This window comes from Eptesicus fuscus, chromosome 10 (genome assembly GCF_027574615.1).
Source record: "Eptesicus fuscus isolate TK198812 chromosome 10, DD_ASM_mEF_20220401, whole genome shotgun sequence".
Taxonomy (NCBI): Eukaryota; Metazoa; Chordata; class Mammalia; order Chiroptera; family Vespertilionidae; genus Eptesicus; species Eptesicus fuscus.
The window spans coordinates 53,606,986-53,614,415 of NC_072482.1; the positions used below are offsets into that span (position 1 = coordinate 53,606,986).

The 7,430-nt window shown below is 38.3% G+C and overlaps 1 protein-coding gene across 9 annotated transcripts in view; it reads right to left on the reverse strand.

Annotated features, from left to right (window-relative positions):
• The window catches only part of PNISR (PNN interacting serine and arginine rich protein), a 28,864-nt gene extending 21,793 nt beyond the window's left edge, over window positions 1–7,071 (reverse strand). For 5 of the 9 annotated variants that reach the window (XM_028137754.2, XM_054722475.1, XM_054722472.1 and 2 more), the window contains exons 1-2: window positions 6,922–7,016; window positions 331–410 (exon numbers count right to left, since the gene is read on the reverse strand). The gene's annotated coding sequence lies outside the window, so the exon portion shown is untranslated. Of the gene's footprint in view, window positions 1–330; window positions 411–6,921 lie in introns of all 9 variants that reach the window. The other 4 variants (XM_054722476.1, XM_028138169.2, XM_054722474.1 and 1 more) reach the window with 4 other exon arrangements.
• Between the last annotated feature and the right edge of the window lie 359 nt (window positions 7,072–7,430).

A 7,430-nucleotide genomic window follows, 5' to 3' on the forward strand; every position in this document is an offset into this window, starting at 1 on the left:
TAAGAATTAAGTGCACTTATCTTCTGGTTGCATGAATATAGTCTACAATAAAGGCATTATTAGCATATGGCTAAAGAGGCACTACACAGCACCCCAGTTGAAGCCAACACTGAACTGGTTAAACATACTTTTCTAATCTCTCTTGAGATTTTCATTCTTCTCCCTATTCCCCACCCCCTCTTCTTTTCCAACTATACCTTAAAGCCCTTTAAAAACTAAATGACTCATTACACAACTCTTGAAAAGTAACTTCACTTATAACTTGAATTAAAAGATAACAAATAAAAAAGGAAACGCCCAAAAGAATTATCAACTGATATTTTGACTGACCTTAAAGATTCACCTTCTGTTTAAAATTTAGACAGATTCAGACTACAGCTTGGAAGCATAGCAGCAAAATTACTTATGCCCTGAAAAAAAAAAAAAAAAAGAGTATAAGTTTGCTCTTAGATTATGAAAAATTAGAAAAGATACTTTAGAGATGTAACATGAAAATGTGATAATCTCCAAATTATTTTGGAACTTTTCCTTTTATTAACTATAATGAGAAAGTATTTACCATTATAAGATTAAGGGAAACAGGTACATCAGAAATGGGAAGGCAACACTTTTTAACATTTTTTTCTTTCAAAATATATTTTTTATTTACAATAAAATATCTTTATTTATTAACAATAACAAAACAGTATCCAACAATTTAGGGATTGTCAAATATGCTGAGAAAAAAGGAACAAACATTTGAAAAGAAGGTCTCATCCACCTGGTATTAGCTTAAGTGGTACAAGTAAAGCAATAGAATGCATTAATTCAGATTTTTCAATGGAATTTTAAGTTTAAAGTTAACAGTAGTAAGGTGAGAACAGTCTGTCCCTCAAACAGATTCTTCCCGTTAAGATCACAGCTTTTCAAAAGTTGATAGAAAAACAAATCTATTCATCTTTTATCTTCCATAAGGTACAGCACAGCTTTCTCCACATAGCAATCACTAAACACCAAACAAATCATCTGTAGCTCCATCTTTCTGTCCACTTTCAAAAAATTAAAAAGAAAAAGAAAGAAATCTACAGATTTTTTAAGATATGAAGAATCAAAGAAAGCTGATCAGCACAGTCCATAATGACTGGTATAAGCAATAACAATTACACAAGTCATGTAAATGTGAGACTTTGGGCAAATTACCTCTGTGTCATTTTCTTATGAAGGATTTGGAATAATCTTCTGTTATTAGTCCAAAAAAGGTACCTCTGATTATGAGAACAAAATTTAGAGTTATGCTGAATTTTGTAAAGTGACAGGTTTTAAGGAAAGACTTGGTATACTTGAATATTTAATGTAAACTTGTATTTATGTTTCAGCATCTTGAACAATGCTTGATAGAGTTTCACAATTTTCTTCTTAACTCAAGAAGAAAATTGTGATTTGATGGCAAGGGTTTAAAGGCCCTACTCTTGCCTGGCCAGCGTGTCTCAGTGGTTGAGCATTGACCTATGAACCAACAGGTCATGGTTCGATTCCTGGTCAGGGCACATGCCTGGGTTGCAGGCTAGGTCCACAGTGTGGGACATTAAGGGAGGCAGCCTATCAATGATTCTCTCTCATCATTGATGTTTCTATCTCTCCCCCTCCCTTCCTCTCTGAAATCAATAAAAAAATATATTTAAAAAATAAAAAAATAAAAAACAAAAGCCCTACTCTTTCTTCCTTCATTTTCACCATAAAATCTACAACAAATGCAAAATCTGGAAAACAAAAGGAATATGAAGGCACACCTGGCAATAATAAAAAATATATATCTTTTAATTTCATTATGGTTTAGTGAAATAATATAGCCTTGTTATTGACTAAAAATGACATTTACACATTGTCTTAATGATTTGGAAAATAATAACTGTTAAAGATGGGTAATAAGTACATTAGGGTTCCAACTCTACCTTTGTACTCTCTGAAAATTTCCACAATAAGTTAAAGATAATAAAGAGACTTGTTATAGAGAAACTTATATTGAATTTTCATGTGTTGTATTTTTTTTGTCTTGGCTCACATAAGAATCTTCTGGAGGGGCAGAGGAAATCTAATAATTATTTAAAAATTCCATAGTGTTTTGCCCATAGTATTATTTTCCTTTAGCCTTAATATAAAGATCCTTAGTCTCAACTTCTCAAGTTTGTAAGAATTTGTTTATTGTAAGATTTCCCCTTTATGAGGTTTAATTAACTGCTATTTTCTTGGAAATAACTGGGATTTGGAAAGAAAAGAAAGATCAATAACCACTGTTTGCATCAGATCATCTAAGTTATCACACTGGGCTGTAAAAATCTAGTTTATAGCTATGTCCAGTGTTACAGATTGAATTGCGTCCCCCTGGGAAATATGCTGAAGTCCCTACCCCCACTCCCATAAACTGTGAATGTAATCTTATTTGGAAATAGGGTCTTTGCAGATGTATTCAAGTTAAAGTGAGGTCATACTGGATTAAGGTGGGTCCTAATCCAATATGGCTGGTGTCCTTATAAGAACACATACACACACCACCACCACCACCATGTAACTAACCAAAGGAGCAGAGACTGGACAAACATATCTACAGCCAAGGATTGCTGGGAACCACCAGAAGAAGCTAGGAAGGATCCTCCTCTACAGAAGAGGGAATGAGGGAGAAGGAGAAGAGAGTGAGAAGGAGAAAGAGGCAGAGACAAAGACAGAACAAGCAAGCCAGAATGGCCCTGCCAAAACCTACATTACAGACTTCTAGCCTGGAGAACTGTGAAAGAATAAATTTCTGCTGTTTTAGGCCACTGAGTTTGTAGTAATTTGTTACAGCATCCCTAAGAAACTAATACAACCAGAAATGACCATCATTCATCTTACCCATTTCTTAGATGACAATATATTAGAACACTGTGCTTTGAGGTTCTTAAAAATACCTGTTTAAATGACAATCACTGATTGTGTGATAAGATGAACGAAAATGAAAATGTTATTTTTGTTGTTGTTGTTAATCCTCACCAGAGGATATTTTGTGCATTGCTTTTCAGAGTGGAAAGGAGGGAGAGAGAGACAAAGGAGAGAGAAACATGGGTTCGAGACACATCAACTGGTTGCCTCCCACACCAGGATCGAACCTGCAACCCGTTACTTGCCCTAGACCCAGAATCAAACCTGAAACCCTCCTGTGCACCAAACCTGAAACCCTCCTGTACACGGGCCAACGCTCTAACTGGCCAGGGTGAAAATGTAATGTTTTAAAGCCCTTAAGCATCAATTGCAAAATCAAAGATATATAGAAGCACATCTATCCTTTGATACATATGGTCAAATGTTTCTCACATCAAATATAAAGTTTAGAAACTAACAAATGCAATAATCCTCTTCTCCCCTGCCCTTTCAGTCCTACACACCAGATGACTGATGTCAAATAAAAAAATTAATTTATTCAAGTTAGGTGGAAATGGAACTAGTAAAGGTTAACTTTATAATCATTTGAAATGTGGTAAAAACAATTTTTTTTTTTTGCTGTTTCATGTGACACATTTTGATATATACTGAAATACTTTGCAGCTTGCAGCTTAGCAGAGTTATTAAAAAATATTGGAGAATTGGATAGTTTGGTTATCAAAGTAATAACTAAAAAATAAATGAGCAAGAGCCTAAAGTTAACAACATCTCAGTAGCAACAAGTACATGTATCTTGGTTCTAATACCATTCTACAATAAAAGGAATCAGGGATCCTTAGAGAAAAGCTGATTCTTAGGATTGGGGACGTACAAAATGAGCCTGGAGTACTAGGAAGAAAGAAAGTGCTTTAAAAAAAAAAGAAAGGAAGAAAGTCAAAAGTACACAGCCAACTGAAAGAGCTCCTGAAATCCAAAACTGAAAAAAATTTGAACAAAATAAAATAGTACTGACACAAATATCTATGAGTCCATGCTGATATAAACAAATGATTGAATAAATGGGAAGAGACAAATCTCCCATGGAGAATTCCAAATAAACTATGTAGATACTCTCCACTCCTGAATTATGAACTGTGCAAAGGGACTTCCTCCTAATAAGTACAGTATGGAAAGGAGTGAATAGGGGAGAGTAACTTGACAAACACTACTTTAAGCAGGTGACTGAAGTCAAATCCCAATGTGATGTCATTTTTATAGTATACTAGAGGCTTGATGCATGAAATTTTGCAAGAGTAGGCCTTCCTTTGCCAGCTGCCAGCACTGGCTTCCCTCTGGCCACCGGCAGGCACCGGGACCCGGACTTCCCTTGCAGCCCGGCTTCATCCGGAAGGACGTCCGGTCTATTAGCATATTACACTTTTATTGTTATAGATACACTTGATTGGATACCTGTGATCTTCCTCTCCAAAACCCCTAACACCAATCTTATCATGAGAAAAACATCAGACAAATTTCAATAACAGGGCATCCTACAATATACCTGACCAGTACTCTTCAAAACTGTCAAGGTCACTGTATTAAGTTTGCTAGGCCTGCCATAACTAAGTACCACAAACTAAGTAGCTTAAATAACAGAAACTTATTTCCTCATAGTTTTGGAGGCTAGAAGTCCAAGATCAAAATATCAGCAGGGTGAGTTTCATTCTGAGGTCTATATCCTTGGTTTGTAGATGAATGCCTCCTATGTCCATGTCACTGGGGAGATGACGAAACCTCCGTTCTTGTCTTCTTGATAGAAAGGTTTCAATCAAGAGACAAAGTATAGAAAAGCAAGCAATAATTTATTGACCACAGCAAAAACATACTTAGGACAGTGAAAAAGGACCATTTCTCTTCTGGTTGCAAGTTTCATGGGGTCTCTTAGAGGTTAGGGGATATGTGCCTGTGGGGGGAGTAAGGGGAAGGGAATGAATGAGTGTGCTCCTTGGAGGGAGAATGCACCCATCACCTTCATTTTCAGGGGTTTTTAAAGGATGGGCATTTAGGGGAGGTCTTAGGGGAGAATCAATAGAATATTAGTCAGCTTTATGCTGATGTACCAAAATGAGATTTATTCCCTTAATCTGTCTATCCTTGGGTGTGGTTGGAAAACTGCACGAATTGGATTTCTGTTATCTGTCTCCCTGAGTAGGATGATTTAAGCTATTTATCCTCTGGCTGGAGAGAAGTACATTTACTCTTAAGTGTCCACGTTTTAGAGAAGATAGGATTTACTAGGTGGCTGCAAACTGCTATTTAACTATCTGTCTTAGTTTCCCTATTCACTTACCCTGGAATTTTCCTTGCTTCTTACTATTTTATATCTTTACATGCTTTTCCCTCTGTCTTAATCTTCTTTTCTTGTAAGGACACCAGTCATAATGGTTAGGGCCTACTCTAATGACCTCATTTTATTTCTTTATAGACACTATCTCTTTGCATTCCTTTTCAGAGTGGAAAGGAGGGAGAGAAACAAAGGAGAGAGAAACATGGGTGTGAGATAGCGTCACATTCTGAGGTACCAAAGTTAGAATTTCAACATGAATTTTGGAGAAATACAATTCAGCCTGTAACAGTCACTAAAAACAAGAAAAGCCTAAGAAATGGTCACAACCAAGAGAAGACTAAAGACATCTAATAACTAAATGTAATATGGTATCCTAAATGGGGGTCTTGGGACACAAAAAAAGAACGCTGGATTAAAATTTAGGAAACATGAATAAACGTGGGCTTTAGTTAATAATGTGTCAACATTGTGTCCATTAATAATAATGTATCCATTAATTGTGCAACAAATGTATCATACTAACATATAATGCTAATAACAAGAGAAACTGTGTAATGGGGGTTTGGGTTGATTATTTGAGAATTCTGTACTATCTGCTCACTTTTCTGTAAATCAAAAACTGTTCTAAAAAATAAAGTCTATTAGTAAAAATAACAATAATTAAATATAGTTTCATGAACATCTTAAAAAGAACTGACTTACTGAAACCGGTTTGGCTCAGTGGATAGAGCGTCGGCCTGCGAACTGAAAGGTCCCAGGTTCGATTCCGGTCAAGGGCATGTACCTTGGTTGCGGGCACATCCCCAGTAGGGGGTGTGCAAGAGGCAGCTGATCAATGTTTCTCTATCATCGATGTTTCTAACTCTCTATCCCTCTCTCTTCCTCTCTGTAAAAAATCAATAAAATATATTTTTAAAAAAAAAAAAAAAGAACTGACTTACTGTTGTTACTTTCCCTATAGCCCCAGGATGCTTTACAAAGTAGTCACAGGAGTGAGTACTTACATAGTGTTCTGGTCTGTTTTTATTGCTTTTGCCTTGCTGCATTCCAATCAGAAATTCCAAGTTATTTTGCTCTTTTATGAACCACCGATAATCAAAATTTGTCAAGTGCCCAAGATGTTCAGATGACAATAACCACCACAGGATAATACAACTAAAATATTGGACACTGCCTCTTTCACTAGTGAAACTTAATACAGAATGCCCATCACTGGATAAAACAAGAATACAAACTAAGGAAGCTAATTATAGTTAACAGGACGCATTTGCCCTTGGCTGCGCCTGCGTAGTCAGAGCTGCACAGCGCAAAAGGTCCAGGTCCGGGTCCTCCGCCTCCTCCGCCCCCCTCGCAACCCGCTCCCCACAGAGGGTTCCCACTGCGCACGCGCAGTGCTTAACGGCAGGTCAGGAGCCCAAGAATTAGTCCCTTCTCATCCGAGAAGAAGAAAACTCTCATAGTTAAAAAGAAAGGGGTGGAGAGCACTCTCTTTCATGGCAACATTTCCTTTTTATCGAGAGGACCGGTTTGATTCACCAAGTCAGGCAGACGCCGCGGCTTTAAGGGGATGAGGTTCCAGCGGTAGCGCCAAGCAGCGTAAGCAGCCTACGTGTTTTAAGTTATGCTACCTTCGCCACAGAAACCAAGACGTTTGTAACGGCCCGGCAAGTCCCCATGCGTAATTGTTTTCCACCACTTACTCACTGTGATTCCGGAATACGGTTGCCGCCACCGTCCCTGTAATACCTCCAACCCTTTCGCTGCTTCTACTTCTTCCCGAACAAGACAAGATGGCGCCCGAGTGGTCTCACCCGGAAGTAGTAACAACAACATCCGCCTGTCATCGAAGCCGTACGGTTCCTGCCTCCTGGTCTTTGAGCACTTGACCGTACCCGGGTTACGTGTTTCCGCGCCATTTTTGTTATGGGCAGTACCACCTGGTCTCTGGTACACGCCATGGAAGTGTCTGAACATTCCTGTACATTCCCCTTAATGTCGCCAGCGCATACCCGGCCAAGAACTTAAATATTCTGTACAGTGCGCCCTGCAACTTTTTACTTTAGCAACGGAGGTATGTTCTTCCCTAGGAACACTTTAGCTTCGGAAAAGGGGGGTGAGTTTGCGGCACTAGTTTCAGACTACGGGAGGGCCAAAGGGTCAAACTGGAGAACTGGCCCGTTGCTAGGTGCGCCTGGAGCGGCGGGCCGGC